Source organism: Perognathus longimembris, chromosome 18, assembly GCF_023159225.1.
Source record: "Perognathus longimembris pacificus isolate PPM17 chromosome 18, ASM2315922v1, whole genome shotgun sequence".
Taxonomy (NCBI): domain Eukaryota; kingdom Metazoa; phylum Chordata; class Mammalia; order Rodentia; family Heteromyidae; genus Perognathus; species Perognathus longimembris.
The window spans coordinates 32,374,720-32,393,197 of NC_063178.1; positions in this window are offsets into that span (position 1 = coordinate 32,374,720).

Genomic DNA, 18,478 nt, shown 5'->3' on the forward strand with positions numbered 1-18,478 from the left:
TGTAGGAACGTCCCTCAACTCTTATTTCAATTAGCCACCAGAAAACCAGAAGTGGCACTGTGGCTCAAATGGTAGAGCACTAGCATTCAGTTGAAGAGCCAGGGTCAGTGACCAGGCCGAGTTCAAGCATCCCTCCCCAAATGGAATTTTAAAATTCACTCAAGGGCCAAATCTTGAAGAAGCCCTGTTCTCTTATTAGTCTATGCAAAGTAGACCCATAGCACATGGAAACTAGAATTCTAAGTTGTCCTCTACCAGCCCCTGGCACAGAACTCTGGTTTTTCTATTTTCTGAACTAGTGGTGAGAATTTTTTCTTTTTACTCTTTACACAGTGCTTGATTTTGGGCCTTTTTTGATCACATATTTGGATACTGTAAATATCTCGACTAAGGTTTTCTGCAAAAGAAAATATATGGGCTGGGAATATGGCCTAGTGGTAGAGTGCTTGCCACATATACATGAAGCCCTGGGTGTGGTTCTTCAGCACCTCATGTACAGAAAAAGCCAGTGGTGGTGCTGTGGCTCAAATGGTAGTGTGCTTGCCCTGAGCAAAAGTATCCAGGGACAGTGCGCTGGTCCTGAGTGCAAGCTCCAGGACTGGCAAAAAAAGAAAAAGAAAGACAACATCTGAGTTTTGAATTGTGTATTCCATTGCACGTCCAGAATGCATAGTTCTGTTCAAAAATGTATTTCACTTAGAGTAGTTGAATGGTTTCCAAAAAAAGAACAATCTAAAGTAGGTCTCAGAGCATATGTAGATAACACATAGTTTCTGGATATCTGAGCTTCCCCATAACCCTCTGGATTTATTTACAGGCACACTTTGTCCAGGTCTCTTTTGAACCTAGAATTACTTCTACTCTCTTGTCAGTAGGTGGCACTCATTCTAAATTTCTGCTGTAAAATTGGAGCCATAAAAGGTGTTGTAGAATAACTAATGAAGAAAATGTGTACCGGTTTCCTTAAAGCATCATTAATAGTGTAATTTCTCAATCTAATGCCTTTAAATTCCTTAGCTTCTCTCTGTCCAGTGGAATTCCGTGTCATGGCATGATCCTGTTGACTGGCACTCCCGAGCCAAGCTGATTGTATCCCAGGGAGACACAGATGGCTTACGGCACCCAATGCCAAGGGCTAATACAATTACATTTTAAGTGTGTGCATTGTAAGTCAGACCAGTGCTAATGTAATCTTTGAAGAGCTATTTAAAATATTTCAAAATATCACATAGTTGCTTTCTTCGGATTTCTTTAGGAGTCTACGGGAAGCCACTTTAACCGAACAGGGTGGGAAAGCAGTTCCTCACAGCAGATCTCAGAACTTGTGCCCTTGAAGGAGAAGCAGGTCTCTTTTGATGACAATGGTTTGGGGAAGACACAGTGCTGTGTTTGGAAAAATGGACTCCAAGGCTGGGCAAGTCAGGGCAAAGAACAAGTTCCAATTTGGAACTTGTCTGGCCTGGATAAGGCAAGAAACATAGCACAAGGAGAAGGGTTTTGTAGGTGTTCGTTTCTTAACAAGTGGATGCAATTTCCTCATGCTGATATTCGCCTTTGCTCCTAAGAGTTCCATCTGCAGGACTGCCCTCTGTTCTATCTGCTTCCAGAACACTATGTTTAGACAGGTGCTGGAACGTAAGACTAAAACCTTGAAGACAGAATATGAGAATAACTAACACAGTAACTGCCTGACATTTTTCAATAGATTATCTGTGGACAGGAGGTGGAACTTTATGACTTTGGGGTGCACTGCTGCTTGAGTAAGCCATGAATTGATACATATTTAATGTAAGAGACCAGAGTATATACATCATGTTACTCATTATGTAACCAACTTGAGATTTGATAGGCGCTCTTTCTTGGGGAAAGTTGACATTATAGATCATACCGGAGTTTGAAGATATTCAAAGTATTTCCTAGCTGTGAGGGTGAGGGAGAAAGAGAGATTGATTGACAGAGCAGGGTTACTTTTGGAGCAGTACAAGTTAGTGTCTAGCAGGGAATTCATTTGTTATGTAGGTCAACCTCTTCCTATTGCACACATCAGAATCTTGGCAGTATAGTTTGGTGTGAAGGCAAATGACTGTTTAAAGCCAGGGCTACAGGTGTAGACCTCAGTGCCCGAATACCCGTCTAACTCTTCTGCCCTGTTCCTTTTTGTCTATTTTTCTCACATTATCAATCAATAAAATAATGAACAGGCTATGTGCCTGAGAGGTGGGATACAAAGACAAATCCCATCACTATTTCCATCCGGGAGAAGCTAGTGGCTGAGAAAGGGTATTTCCATATAGCATTAAAATATGAATCAGCATAACATTAAGCAGCTCAAATTTCTGAGGTCCAAGAGGAGATCCAGAGAGCTTTGCTCCTGGGACGTCACCAGAATTGTGGAGCATCTTCTTTTTCGCTCTTGCAGAATGTGCATTGTTCTTGAAGTACACTCTTTTCGTACAGCAGAAGGGCATCAGCTCAGATCTGCCACCCTGATCCAGACTTCGAAGGAAAGGCATTCTGCTTCACAGTGCCCGTCCATTTTCATACAGTGCAGCTTCTATAAGCTCCTTCCCTGTCTGCGTGAAGGAAGCGATTGCTTATGAGTTACTAGAAAGGGAAGCAAAGCTGTATCACCAGTCTCCCATCGGAATTCCTCTCACATGGGATTCAAAAGATCAGGAATGTATGTATTACCTGAATACATTGGTCTGAGCTCAAATGTCCGGTAAAATCAATGCAATATCTTTACTAGTTAATTAGGAAAAATTAAACCTTTTTATTTTCAAAAAAATAAACATGCATTTTATATCGAAGCAGGTATATTTATGATTATGTTATACTAATAGAATAATTCTTGTGATTATACTGGCTGCATGCTTTCTAACTTGAATAAACAATCTGTTCCAAAGAATGTTTCCAAGCCGGGTGCCAGTGGCTCACACCTGTAATCCTAGCTACTCAGGAGGCTGAGATCTAAAGATCACATCTCAAAGCCAGCCGAGGCACGAAAGTCTGTGAGACTCATCTTCAATAAACTACTCAGAGAAAGCATGAAGAGGGTCTGTGGCTCAGTTGGTAGAGCACTAGCCTTGAGCTGAAGAGCTCGGGGGCAGCACCCAGGCCCAGAGTTCAAGCCCCACAATGGACAAAAAGAATTCCAAATTTAGTGTCTGATATAGAGAAAAATGTAATTCAGTGCAATTTATATTACAGGCAGATAAATGGTAGATCAGGCACATTGCCCTGTGTTCGTGGAGTTTTATATACAAAGCAAAAATAAATGCATGCTAGTCTTCTCCATGCTGTTCTGCAAAGTCATGTCCTACATCTTCTGAGACAGCCTATCAAGCATCCTTCCAAACAGCCATGTGTGGCCGCAGGGCTGACACCAGACCATGCCCCAGCAGGACTCGGTGAGGAGTTCCTCACACAGCACATGCAACTCACTGTTTTTTGTTTTGTTTTCTTTTGTTTTTTGACTCTCACATTTCAGTCAATTCCTCTCTTCAGTTTCCGTACCATACCACGTTAGTTTCTCTCTTCTTTATTCTAATGAACAGCTCTGTTAGTCTTCACCATGGTCATATTATCATTCTCATTTAGAGAGGAAATTGCAGCCAACGTTCAGCTTGTGAGAATCAGAATTAAGATTCCAACCCAGGTGGTTTGCCCTGCTATCGATCATCAGATGTAGTCCCAGCTCTGAGTCTCTCAGATCATCAGGGCAGTTGGGACCATATGGAGTGGTCCAGTGGTGGTTAGTACTGGGTTCTTATCAAACACGTTGCTCAGTTTTGAAGAAAGCATGTGATTCAACATCTACTTCTCCACATAATCTGTAGTCCTGTAAGGAATGGATGGAGAAGACAGCCCAAATGTCTTCCTCTTACCTTAACCCACTGTCTACCATCTGTGGAAAGACTACTGACAGATATTTAGTCCCTGATGATATAAGCGAGGGCTTCAAGCATGCAGACACCCTTCTCTGGCTGTCCTTTAGTGCTTTATCCTTGCTTTCAAAAGGTCACTGTGAATACCACTCCTCAGGACAACTTTCTAGAACTCTTAGGTAAAACCAAACTCCCATTTCTGTGGCTTTTTTTTATGCTTTGTGTCTTCTATGAAATTTATGCTGTATTAGAGAATTGGTGTATCATTTTACATATTCATACCTTTAAAATTTACTGAGTGTGTATTCTCTTAGAATCCATTTTTCTCACCAGCAGGAATAATAGTATAATTAACTTGAAGCAATTAGAGGAAAAGACTTGAATTTTATTTTTGTTTCTGCATTTTTTTTTTTTTTTTGGCCAGTCCTGGGCCTTGGACTCAGGGCCTGAGCACTGTCCATGGCTTATTTTTGCTCAAAGCTAGCACTCTGCCACTTAAGCCACAGTGCCACTTCTGGCCTTTTCTATATATGTGGTGCTGAGGAATCGAACCCAGAGCGTCATGAATACGAGGCAAGCCTTGTTGCCACTAGGCCCTATTCCCAGACCTGAATTTTATTTCTATCTTATCATTTTGCCTAACTTTAATTTAAGGATAAGTAATTGGTGTCCACTGCTACAATGTGGAAAGATAGTTCATCATAAACCTATACACTTTAGTGTATGCTGCAAAAGGTGTATTTCCCTAAATTAACAGATGGGGTTAGTTCATCTCATTTTAAAGATCCTCTTCCAGTCAAAGGTGACCCAAATGTGTGCAACCTTACTGCTTTATTTCTTAGCCAGAAAAAAAATTCTGGCAACTGGCTTGCCTGTGTCCTATTTTTTTAAAAACCAGTTATGATTTTTTTAAACATTCTTGAAATACAGATTCTAGATGGATTTCCAGCCTCTTCTCTCTAAGGACATTTCTCTTACCTGGAGAGAGTTGTACAAGAAGAACAAGGCCGGTATCAATGAAAGAACAGATTCTCATGGCTCCAGATACCTGTGAGGAGATGACAAAGGCGGTGAAGTGGTTGAGTCCCTGCTTTCTTATAGACAGACGTTGACTGCTTGGAATTGGCCAAGCCGGAAAGCCTGCTTTGCTTTATACTGACCACTGAAAGGTCACTATGTTCCATGCTTCCAGGAATAGTGTGTGGGCTAGCACAGCAGAGGTTAAATAAGTAGCGTTTATGAGAGTGCAAGGTCAAGAAGAAAGCTGCCTTCCAGCCTGGAATATGCTATTCTGTGTCTCTGCCTAGACTTCTGTGTTTTTTTTTCGTGAAGTCCATTACAAGAACCATTGCTCCCATGCAGCCCTTTTCTTTCTACCTCCAGATTTTACACATAGCTTACACTTTTTAGAGTGTCATTTGGTATTTAATTATTGCCTAGCAAAATTACTTAAATATTGCAATACGAAAAGATGAATTTTCTCAAATAAATACTGAACTCCATAGAGACAAGCAATTTGCCTCCCATATTTTTTTCCCCATTTATTTCTTTCACCCGTGCTTTGGAACAGGAGATGCTACTTGATTTTCTGTTGGAAGCTGTCTCTAGAAACTCACAACCAGTTCTATCACTGAAGGAAAATTATTATGTGTTCAAAGTTGGTGCAAAGCTAAGATATTTTATGGATCACATTATAAGCCAACATTTTCCTATATTTGAAGCATCTAATTGGAGGTTTCTTTACTTATGATCAGGGAGATTCCAGCAATAGCCTTCTCCTGTGGGCGAAGTTGGGGCCTGAGTTGGACATAAGTACTCTATGTTGAATTTTCCAAGAAGCCTTCTGGAAAGCCATTTCCTAAAACTCAGCACAAGAGCGTTTCCTTCATTTTCCTCTTGGAAAGATAAAGCCAAATCACAATCACAGCACAAATTTCCAAAGACATTTTGTTCCCATTCCTTTTATTTTGTTGACATTGTTGTTGTTTTTTAATTAGAAATTTATTATCTTGGAGTACTTGTACAAGGACGTACAAGTCAATATGTCAGTTTATGAGTACATTGTATCTTGATTAATATCCCCCCTGTCTTCATTCTCCCCTGTCCGGCCCAACCTCACCCCTCCATTCAATTTTCCTAGTTTCATTGGGTGTATTGAATATCATGGCTGAATTCTCCCTGCTTCTTCTCTTCATTTGTTGCCCCCCTCCTTGGCCTCCCCATGCACCTACCTGAAGAACCAGCTTCCTGCTATTGATTTGGTTAGAATATAAGTTAGTTGTTCACAAGGGTTATGCCATTTGACTTCTCTCCTGGGTACACCATACTTCAGTTCATAGGCTGCTGTCTATGTGCATATGACCTTGTATATGTTTACACAAGTATTTATCATTTGGATCTAACTTCCATATAAAATCTCGCCGACTTTTCTACTTGGGCTGGCTCTGAACCATGATCCTCAGATCTTTGCCTTCTGAATGATTGGGATTAAAGGTGTGATCTACTACACTGGAGAACATACTTTCTTGATCCATTCATTCCCTGAAGGGTATGTTGCTGTTTACATACATTTGACCATATTGTGAATAGTGCATCAATGAACTTCATTGTGCAAGTGGAATTTTTTTTTATTTTATTATTTTATTTTTATTTTTTGCCAGTCCTGGGCCTTGGACTCAGGGTCTGAGCACTGTCCCTGGTTTCTTTTTGCTCAAGGCTAGCACTCTGCCACTTGAGCCACAGTGCCACTTCTGGCCATTATCTATATATGTGCTGCAGGGAATCAAAACCTGGGCTTCATGTATAAGAGGCAAGCATTCTTGCCACTAGGCCATATTCCCACCCCCCATGCCCTGAATTTTAATCTTTGGGATAAATAGTGAATTTAGGGTATATCTCTTAGGTTTTTTAAGGAATCTTGAAATGGCTTTACACACTGTTGAAACCGAAAGAGATGAATTTTCAAGTAATGAGAAATTAGTATATATTCTCGTGTGTGTGTGTGTGTGTTTGTGTGTGTGTGTGTGTGTGTGTGTGTATACATAAAACTGAGTATCTCTGGGAGCTTCATAGGAAAGAAGAGGGCATTAGATGGGAAAGTCTTGGAAGGAGAAGAGCGAGGAAAGAGAGAGTCAGAAAGGGGCAGTGTGCGATGAGATGAGCATCCACAGGAGGAACTGCTCCATTTGTGACCCTCTGACTATAGATGTGGCAAGAGATAAGACAGTATCACAAGACAACCATTACCTTCACATCTGAATGCCTCTGAGACACACACAGGAGATGCCTATAAGAGAACCTTGAATAAGTACAAGCCCCTCTTCTCGATGTTACATGATATACCTCTTATTTTGTTTTAGCAAGCATCCCATCATGTCTAGTAGGTATTTTTGTAGTCCTGTAGTTTGTCTACCTGACACATAGATTTTTGGCCAATGCAAGAACGAAATAGAGAGCAGAAATTGGGAATACTCTTGCTTATAATTCTACCCAAATGCATACTGCAAAGAAAAGGCAATATTTAAAAAAAAAAAAACTCTGGACTACTATGATATTTCCATGCATGTATGTAATGTTGTTTGATCAAGTTCAATCCTACTATTATTTTCTTACCTCATTACCCTCTTAAGACAATGTAATAATTTAATGGGTTTTGTTATTCAAGTTTCATACATGTGTATGAAGTACTTTGTACAATCAATATATGCTAATCCAAAACAGAGAAGAAAAATCTGGATTGGTTCTTGAACCTACATGCACATCCAAGCCCTCTCCGTTCTTTAGATTTCCACACATTCCCCCTCCCCAACAGACTGCCCGCAAAGGTATCTTAGCCACTTCTTCTTGGCCCAGGTGAGTTCGCTGTGTGCGAGATTTGCAGACTCGGTCGGGGTAAATGCAGGAAGTCGTGCATGGAGGACTAGACAGTGGCTGGAAATTGCAAGTTGAACATTCTCTGTTGCCGACAGGGTCTGACTTATGGGGTTGTCCCTCTTCTGGCCCAACAGCTGGGGGTGGACAGATCTCCAAGGAAGAACAAGAGAAGAAAAGAGATCTGCTTCCCAGATCACAGGTGGAGTTTCTGGATCAACCTCATTTCATTCTCTGCTTCTGTTTGTTTCTTTGCCTACTTTTGGTTCTATGATATCTCTTCAAAAATCAAGACATGAATAAATACCTAATGATAATTCAGTCAGAGCCTGCTGTATATTTGTAAAGCATTTTATAATTTATTCTTTTCTAATACTTTTCTTGTATGCCTCAAGGTTGTCTATGAGAGGAGGTATTATTATCTCCATTTCTATTGAAAGACATTGAGACCAAGGAGATTGCTATTTACTTAGAACTACAGTGGTTAGCCAAAGAAAGATGTGCACACTATTGTCATTTCTCTGTACCTATCTGCATCTACCAATTCTTATAGAAAGAAGATAGACAGCAGTGGCATCACCTGTATGCTACTGGAGTTAAAAATGTTACAGGGGGCTGGGGATATTGCCTAGTAGCAAAGAGTGCTTGTCTCATATACATGAAGCCCTGGGTTCAATTCCCCAGCACCACATATACAGAAAACAGCTATAAGTGGCGCTGTGGCCCAAGTGGTAGAGTACTAGCCTTGAGCAAAAGGAAGCCAGGGACAGTGTTCAGGCCCTGAGTCCAAGCCCCAGGACTGCCAAAAAAAATAAATACATAATATGTTACAGGACACAGAAAATTCCTTTAATCCACTTGATTTCTCTTAGACTAATATATGGCCATTTATTGATTCCAGTATTCATAGTATGTCTAACGAACAACTCCAAGCACTCTGTTAATGTCTGTGACACTGGTTTTACATTTCTCCTCTTCCTTTTAAAGAAAATGGCTAGGTAGCAATTTAAAATACTTGCCACTGAATGTAAACATGATGTGTTACCTTGGCTACTTGAAGGAATATTTTGTCACTTCTCAAAATAAAGGTCAACATGGTCAACCAGAGAACTCAAACTTGATCTCAGAGTTTTAACATCATTTGTCTTTTATGTGTCCCAATTTGTTTGTTTTGTTTTTTGGGGGACGGGGTCATGGGGCTTGAATTCTGGGCCTGGGCACTGTCCCTGAGCTCTTTAGCTCAAGGCTAGTGCTCTACCACTTGAACCACAGTGCCACTTCTGGGGTTGTTTTTTCTAGTGGTTAATTGGAGAAAAGAGTGTCACAGACATTCCTTCCAGGCTGGCTTTGAACTGTGATCCTCAGATCTCAGCTAGGATGATAGATGTCAGCCACCACTGCCCAGCCCAATTCATCTCTTGCTATATCACCTTGGAAAACAATTGTTTCTCAGGTAGGATTGTATCTTAGTCTGTTTTGGGAAGTAAAACAAAAAGCATAAACTACCATTTTGTTTATCCTTGTTTTGTACGCAGGTAAGTCCACAGTCAAGGCACACACAGTTCTGGTTTCCAGTGCAGATTTCACCACGGTCCTGTTTCTTGTGTCCTGACATGGTAGCCTTGTTATTCCACTTTCTACAAGTAATTTTCCATGCTTCTCGTGTTCGGGATGGCTCAAGAGGTAGAGTGCTAGCCTTGAGCAAAAAGAAGCCAGGGACAGTGCTCAAGCCTGAGAACAAGCCCCAGGACAGGCAACCAAAAGAAAACAAATAAGCGAAGTAATATTGAGATGATTTTTGGAAATATCATTAAGAATTTTAGAGTCATTTTCTGTTTGGACCAAGTAATAAGCACATTCTCAATAAATTGTTTGTCTCAATTTGCTTATTTGTCCCAAGGACATTCTATAAATAGTGTTCTACATTTTAAAATTTGTTTACTGGTCCAAATAAGTGGCATATGACATTCAGGTGATAATAGCACCTACCTATAAAGGTGTTTTGAAGGTTAAATGACAGGGTGCATATTACAGATACAAGAGTACCTGGAACACTGATGGAAATGTATTAGGAGTATTTGTAATATTTCCAAGAAGATTTGCAGTTACCTGAGAATATTTGCTTCCATTCTGTCTACTAATTGCTCTCCTCCTGTAAAAGAGATATCCACAAAGTAAAGTTTGTGGCTTACTCCTGTAATCCCAGCTACTCCAGAAGCTGAGATCTGAGGTCCAATCAGGGGAAGGAAGTATGTGAGATTCTTATCTCCAATTAAACACAGAAAGAGCCAGAAGTGGAGCTGTAGCTCCAGTGTTAGAGTGCTATCCTGAACCAAAAAAGGAGCCCAGGGACAGCACTCAGGCCCAGAGTTCAAACCCCAAGACTGCCAAAAAAGCGGGGTTGTGGGGGCTAGGAATATGGCCTAGTGGCAAGAGTGCTTGCCTCGTATACATGAGACCCTGGGTTCAATTCCTCAGCAACACATATACAGAAAATGGCCAGAAGTGGTGCTGTGGCTCAAGTGGCAGAGTGCTAGCCTTGAGCAAAAAAGAAGCCAGGGACAGTGCTCAGGCCCTGAGTTCACGGACCAAGACTGGCAAAAAAAAAAAAAAAAAAAAAAAGTGGGGCTGTAGGGTCATCTGTAGCTACTCATTATGAATCGTTTTTCTGTAATAATGAGTTATCTTCACGCCTTCAGAAGATTCTGTGTGAACCAGAGGCAAGCAGCCCTGATGGGCCGCATTAGATTGAGGTTGTGAGAATCAGATATGCTCACATGTCCTGTAGCCACTCTGATTAGCTGGCACACAGGGAACCTAAACCTGTGGGCTGTAATTGAATGGGGAAAGCTAATGGAGTCCAGTCCCGATGGCCAGGATTATGTTCCCATAAAAAATATATTTCTATGTAAATGGAAAAATCCAAATACGATTCTGTCAGCGAGGGGAAGAGTGGACGGATGGGCGTTAGTGGGCTGTGTTTCTGTCCATTTTGTTTCCATTACTGCTTTCCTTCTTTGCCTCATCAGACATACATAGTGTGGGCAGAGTTCCCAAGAAGAACATACATTTTAACCAATGGAACTCACCTCCTGGAAATGCCTGGGAATACTCAAGTCAGGCCTCCATCCTAAAATTCAGAGCACAGCAAATTTTAGCAAAGATTACTATGCAAGAAAATGGCATGTGAACAATATGCTCACAAGGATCCAATGTGGTCCTAAGAGAGGAATAGAAAGGAACAACGCCAAATACCTCCGATCATCCAAAATAATATATGGATCAAAATGAACTTCAGGCAATGAAAACAAGAGTTTGTTTTTTTTTTTCTTTTTTGCTGTTTTTGTTTTCTTTGCTTTTTGTTCTGTTGGTTCATTTACCTGTCTTTAGGAGGGGAAGGAGGGAGCATAGAAATGGATGAAGTGTGGACAAATGCAGCAGTGGTCCTCACTGGACACTATGTTGAAAATGAAGTGCACAGCTTGTGGGTGGGGATGGGAAAGAAACACAGGGAGAGAGCAAGGAAGGGGTGACATTGTCCCAAAACAAATGCACTGTCTACCTGACTTATGTAATGGTAACCTCTTTGCACATCACTTTTGTAATAATAATAAAACTTTAAAAAAGTTTGACTGGAATTCTGAGTCCATCAGGCCACGAGGCACTCAGTCTTCTCAGAAGCACTGCAGTGTTTGTAATTACATGAACCACACACATGGCACCACCAGGAACACAGTCAAGACCTCGGCCCCAAACTATCACAGCTAGATGTTTACTTACTGATTTAGTTTTCCTCGCAGAGTACATACATACCCAGACATGGGTCTCTACCCCATGCTGTTCCCCATGCCCCTCTTCCTTCTTGGCATATTTCCAGAGTCAGAAAATTAAATTGTCAGCTGGTGCCCATTGAGGATTCTTGGCTTTGCGTGGCAGAGCTTGGAAACACGCTCACCACAACTGACAAGCCTCACTGATCAAGATGCCATTCACGTTACAAACAAAAGATCATTCCTCTGGAGAAAGGCATAAATGTGGGTGTTGCTGGCTTCTCCCCAGGGGTATGGTGCCGACATCCCGCATGCTTGTCTCTGGCCATGAAGACGTCCTCTTCCTCTTTTTTTTTTTTTTTTTTTGCCAGTCTTGGTCCTTGGACTCAGGGACTGAGCACTGTCCCTGGCTTCTTCTTTTGCTCAAGGCTAGCACTCTGCCACTTGAGCCACAGTGCCACTTCTGGCCATTTTCTACATATGTGATGCTGAGGAATCGAACCCAGGGCTTCATGTATACAAGGCAAGCACTCTTGCCACTAGACCATATCCCCAACCCTTTCCTCTTCCTCTTAGTTGTGCTCCTGCTTCTGGCCCCAGGGAAACGGGGGTCTTCACGGCGAAGGTGATCAGGGGTGGCACTCACTGTGCAGGTACTGGGCGCCATTGGGGCTGGGATGCAGAGGCCCCTCTGCTCTGGTTGTGGTGTGGGGAGCACTTGATGCAGAAGGCAGTGCCCTCCAGTGAATATCCCATCCACCCTGGTGTCGCCCACTGCAACCAAGGAAAGCTTGTCACCAGCTTGCAAGGATGTAAGGATGCCAGCCGAGAAGCCCTTCGGCTCCAGTTCTCATGCTTACTAACAAACCAGGTGAACAAAGTAAAGTCAAGGGTAAAGCTAGCGGTAAAAATCAAGGGGAAAATGAGAAAATCTGCAGTATGTAATATGAAGGGAATAAGGAGAGAGAGGGGAGGAGGGAAGGGAGGGAGGGAGGGAGAGAGACAGAGAGACAGAAAGAGAGGTGTGGAGGATTCATGCCCCACGGACTCTGGAGAAATCTCTCGATATATCTTGTCACCTTTCAATCCTATCCCATAAAGCTGAATACGATAGTAAGAACCCCACATAATGAAATGCATTTGTTTTCCAGAGCCAGCGCCTTGAAGGAAATCTCTTTCCTCCTTCATACTTAATGATTCTCAGAGGAAAAAAAATGTGCACAGCAGGCCCATTTTTTGTAGACACAGGACTTGAGGTGGGCTTGGCATCTTCTCCAAGTCCTACAGGTCATCATAGAGGAGCCCAGGCATAAGTAGCTGAGACGGGGCCCGTGCTGCCTCGGTGAAGGGAGAAGCACAGTGGGAATCAGCATTCCACCTCCTGGTACACTCGGGGGCCCCGTCTGTGTCCTTCTCGATGGCAAGGTGCTGTCCAGATCCATGCCAAGTCCCAGGCAGCTGAAGGAAGAGTTTCCCAGATCCCAGGGTAGCCAGATCTGTCCCACGTGGTAGTGATGTTTCAACCCCTGCGCATTGTACAGAATGTTCACTCGAGCTGCTTGCTCACTTCATGTTTCTATGTGAAGACAGTCTGTGTTAGAATCTGGGGATTGGGAACTTCAGAATTCATGACTCTGCTGGCTCTGCTTGCTCTCATGAGAGTAGTCAGAAGTCTTTAATTTTTTTTAGAAATACTAATACTCAGAATTTATTCAACACAAGATTATATAATGTTACATATACAAAAATGAGGTCAATCTTTTTTACCTGACATATGCACACATGTGCACACACGCAGAGTCTGCACAGGTGTCTCTCATGTTCCACTAGAAGTCTGTGGGCACAGTGGCTCAGGAAGGCACAGACACTTCCTAAGCTACATACGCCAATGCCAGCTAATGCATAGATCATATGACAGCACTTAACTACCTGGCTGTAAGTTTTGCACAGATGTGAATTAGGAGTTTCACATATTGACATTAGATCCTCTCCTTACCTGAAAGTAGGCTGCTCTTACAATTACTACTGATAAAGTGCTAAATCCAGAACTGGAATTCTATCTCAAATAAGTGAGAAGTATTAGGTAGTCAGTTCCAACACCACCACCCCCTTCTGATCTGAAGTGTGTGTCTTCTGCAATCAAGTTTTTGAGGAAATGTGGAGGAGAAATTGTTCCCAGCCTTTACAAGCTGCCTTTCCAGGACCTACTCCAGTAAACATTTTCAAACACACGCATGTGCACATGGGAACACACACACACACACTCCCTCTTTACTCTAGCCTGACTACTTTCCTTAGCTTCATATCTTGCTCTACGTGAATCCCAGGGCACTTTCTTACTCTAGAGGCGTATACAGAAACACACTGGTAAATTGCCCAATAGACTTGGATGAAAGGGTATTAGCAGCTATTTCCAGAGAGCTTAATAAATGTTCAAAGAGGAAGCAATTCAACTTGGTCTTTTACCTAAGGCCACATAGAAAACATCCCCTATCACTGTACCTGCTGGCAGGGAGAAGGGGCTAGAACAGCTTTCGAGAAACCATCCTAGCCGCCGTATTACCTGCTGTGTGACTACACATGCTTCAGAATGAGCAGACCTTGGCTAACTAGAGTACTACCCTTGAGCAAAAGAAGCTCAGGGACAGTGCCCAGACCCTGAGTTCAAGCTCCAGGCCTGGCAAAAAAAAAAATTCATTTGTATCATATAGGTCTTACACACATTTATTTTTAAATTTTTATTTATTTAAATTTTTTTTCTTTACCGGCTGTAGGGCTTGAACTCTGGGCCTGGGTGCTGTCCTTGAACTCTTCAGCTGAACGCTGGTGCTCTACCACCTGAGCCACAGCACCATTTCTGGTTTTCTAGTGGGTCATTGGAGATAACGGTCTTATGAACTTTCCTGTCTGTACTGGCTTTGAACCTGGATCCTCTTTTCTCAGCCTCCTGAGTAGCTAGGATGACAGGAGTGAGCCACATTTTATTAGGCATACAAAAGTATTTCACTTTCTTTTTTGTGAGTTCCTGTGGTATTGTGTTCCAGGGCCTCCCACAAGCTAGGCAAGTACCTCAGCTATTAGCCCTGGTTCTTTTTATGCCACCTTTAGTTTTCATGATTTCCAGCCTTTGTAAGCATTTTGAAGAGAAAATGCCCAGAGTGTCAGAAGAAAATGTGTAGATTCTGGAAGCTTGGAATCATGAATAGATGTTCTGGCTCTATAGCCCAAGGTAGAACAGTGTGGATGGACCACATTAGAACCTGCTCTGGTGAACTCATGCCTTGCCCAAGCCCCTGGCCTCTGTCCAAGTCTGCATCAAGTTTTCATTTATGCTTTCATGTCCATCCTGGGGCCTGGAGAAGGAGGTGAAGGCATGTGTGAGGTAGGGCAGCCCATCTTTTCCTGCCTCATAAGTTGGTGCTGATCGGAATAACTTCAGTGACCCTAGGCCCCTGACCAAGCCTCTGAGTCTTTGCTATGCATTCAGTTCTGCTTTTGGTCATGTCCTGCTCTGTGATTGTGGGTTAGAGGCTGAGGGGCTGTGTGGAAAACATTTTGTTTTTATTACATAGGTCTTACACACATCTTGTTCAGCATACCAAGGCATTTAAATGTCTTTTTGGTGAATTTAAAATTTATTGTGTTTCAGGGCCTCCCACAACCTCGGCAAGCAACTCAACACTGAACCTCACCCCTTTAATATAACCCAGTCAGTTCCTTTAGACTGGTATTATTCAAGTTTTCTAGTAAGGAGCTTCTGTGTGATTTTCTGTTTTGTTCTTCTCCTGTCACCTATATAGGATCCCACTTCCCTGCAGAGTAGTTCCAGCATGCCCAATATTTGTCACGTGCTGATTTCTTCTGACTGTAAGTACTTTGAGGGAAAAATGTGTATAGTATCAGAAGACAATATGGAGTGCATACACTTGGAATTTTGAGTATTGTCTCTGGAACTGTGGTCCCAAGTAGAAAAATAGCTTGAATGACACACCCTCCCATGAAGAAGTGACACCCATCCAAAACATTCTGAAGTTTGCATCACTGTTGGTCAAGGTTCTAAGACCTTCTAATCATTGAATCACAATTATCTGAGGAGGCATTGGGAAGAATGTGACAAGGACGTGGTATGAAAAGATGGCCACTGTGTTTAGTTTAGGAGTTGAAAAACCAGTGTGGCTGGGACTGAAGCACCTAGACCCTGACTGGCCATGCTCCAAGGTAGTACTGGGCAATGGAGGGACTTGAAAGCTATGCTGAAGTAGTGCCATGGTGTCATGAGGCAAATGTCCTCTCAGACCCTGGGAGCGATCCCTTATGCTCATTAGTGCTCTGTTTCAGGCAGGAACTTCACCTAAGTAGCCACACATATACCTGGGGCCTCAATTGCTGCTATAAGGCAAGATGCAGACTGAGACTTGGCAAAACACACATTTTAGCCATAAAGGATGCCACGTGGACTGGCAGTTTACTACTACTACTTGAACTCTGTGCCTGGGTGCTGTCCCTAAGCTTCTTTTTGCTTAATGCTAGCACTCTACCACTTTAACCACAGCACCATTTACATCCTTTTCTGTTTATGTGGTACTGAGGAATTGAACTCAAGGATTCATGCATGCTAGGCAAGCACTCTACCACTAAGCCACATTCTCAGCCTGAGTCGGGGGTTTTGAGATGACACTTCAGGCACATCTGATGATCAGATTCTGTTGCCTTGGAAGCAACAGAAGCATGGGCCTCACTTGATCAACATGAGTGATGGTAGAGAGTGGGGTGTCCCAGGCACGCACTGAGCACTGTAGACTCAGGCTGGAAAGGCCACCATGATGCTTGGGCTGGACAAGGCTGAAGCCTGGAGATTAGTAGGCGCTATGGCAGGTGACAGAAAGTCCACAAGCCGTTAAAGAAAAGTCCAATAAATTGAAATCCTTTAAAGGAAATCAGGAAAAACTTCCTAAGATTCCAAAAGTAAGCTGCAAAAGTCGTCAGACAAAGCACCTATTAATTCCTAAGTACAGAGGTTCAATAAATCAAGAACAGAGCCAAGCACCAGTGTCTTAGAGCAGTCATCCTAGCTACTCAGGAGGCTGAGATCTGAGGATCATGGCTCAAAGCTAGCCCAGGCAGGAACGTCCTTAAGACTCTTATCTCCAATTAACTGCCAGAAAACCAGAAGTGGCACTGGCTCAAGGACAGACCATGGCTGACAACAAAAAAAGAACAGACCACTGAATGACCTGAGAGACACAATGTCTAAACATGAACACAGAAATATAGGAAACTAACTGTTGAATATAAATTGTATGTCATTGATTTTTCAACAGTGCCACAAGTGAGTATTAATTTTTTTTGTGGTTAATATGTGCAAATCCCTTGTGTTCATGGTGATTCTTAGAGACACTTTTGGTGGTTCAGTATTTCTAGGATTGGCTTTATTTGAGTAAAAGTTCGATTGTTAACATGCCAAATACAGTTGATGTTGGATACTTCTAGACCAGCAGATTTTACAGATTAGTACACTGAAGAAAACTGCACGTGGGCCACCAAGTGGCTCATTTATGTGGCTGTCTTCTCTCCCCTTTCCTGTTGGGTATCAGCTTGGAGAAGGAGAGGGTGGTCCCAAGACGCTGTCTCTCCTCCCGCCCTGGGGCTGTGTGGATGTTAGCCATTCTCACCTTCTTCCAGGTCCAAAACCGGAAGAGGCAGCCAAACCAGCCCCCGCCTCTCAGCTGTGAGCACGTGTGTCATAGTGGTGCGGTCAGGCGCACAGGCGACTGTTCTGTGGGAAATGACGTTAGCCTGTGGGGGAGGTCCTAGGGTGCTGCTCTTGGACGGACATGCTCATTAGCCAATTGTTTGCACCAGGTCAGTCCCCTCGTTCCCTCATCATTACTGCTATAAGTTTGATTGCCCCTCCCTTGAATAAACGGGAAGCTCCTGAAGCTGACTCCGAGGTGTCCATGCATACCCGAACTCCTTGGCGAGTATGGGGGGCGAGGGCATTCTTGCAGCCACACGCAAACAAGGTTATCTGTGGCCCACATTCCACCTTGGATTGCCCGCAGGTCAGGCGGCCAAGGGAGAGAGTGGAAGGGGAACACATAAGGGGATAAAAGGCATGGCATCTCCACAAAAGGAGAGGTATAAAATTTAGCCCGGCACTTTCCCACTTCTCTCCTTCACTCCTCCCCTCCCCTCCTCTCCTCTCCTCTCCTCTCCTCTCCTCTCCTCTCTTCTTTTTTCTTTCTCCAGACAGTGTATTGCTGCATTAGACCAGGCTGGTCTCGACTTTGTAGTCTTCCTGCCTCAGCCTCCCAACTGTTGGGGTCACCTGCATTTACCACCATACCAGGCTCCATTTTATGATCTAAAAGTTCCTGAAAAGAAATTTGATTTTAGTTCTGATTCAGTAGCAAGATACTTAGCTGTAGAATAATATAGAATGGGTTTTCATTCCCCTTTGCTCTTGAAAACTGCCTCTCTCCCTCCTCCCTTCCCCTCCTCTCCCACTCCCCTCTCCTCCACACCTTCTCCTCATCCTCTCCTCTCCTCCTTTCCTCCCCCTCTTCCTCCTCCATTCCTCCTACCCTCCTCCTCCTCCTCCTCCTCTCTCCTCCTCCTCCTCCTCCTCCTCCTCCTCCTCCTCCTCCTCTCCTCCCCTCTTTTCTGATTTTGAATTCACAATCTTCCTGCCTCATCCTACCAACTGTGGGGCTTACCTGAATTTTCCACCCTACCTGGCTCAATTTTATGATCTAAAAGTTCCTGAAAAGGAACTTTTTTAGGGGCTAGGAGTATGGACTAGTGGCAAGAGTGCTTGCCTCTTATACATGAAGCCCTGGGTTTCATTCCTCAGCACCAAATATATAGAAAGGGCCAAGTGGTTCAAGTGGTAGAGTGCTAGCCTTGAGCAAAAAGAAGCCAGGAAAAGTGCTCTGGCCCTGAGTCTAAGTG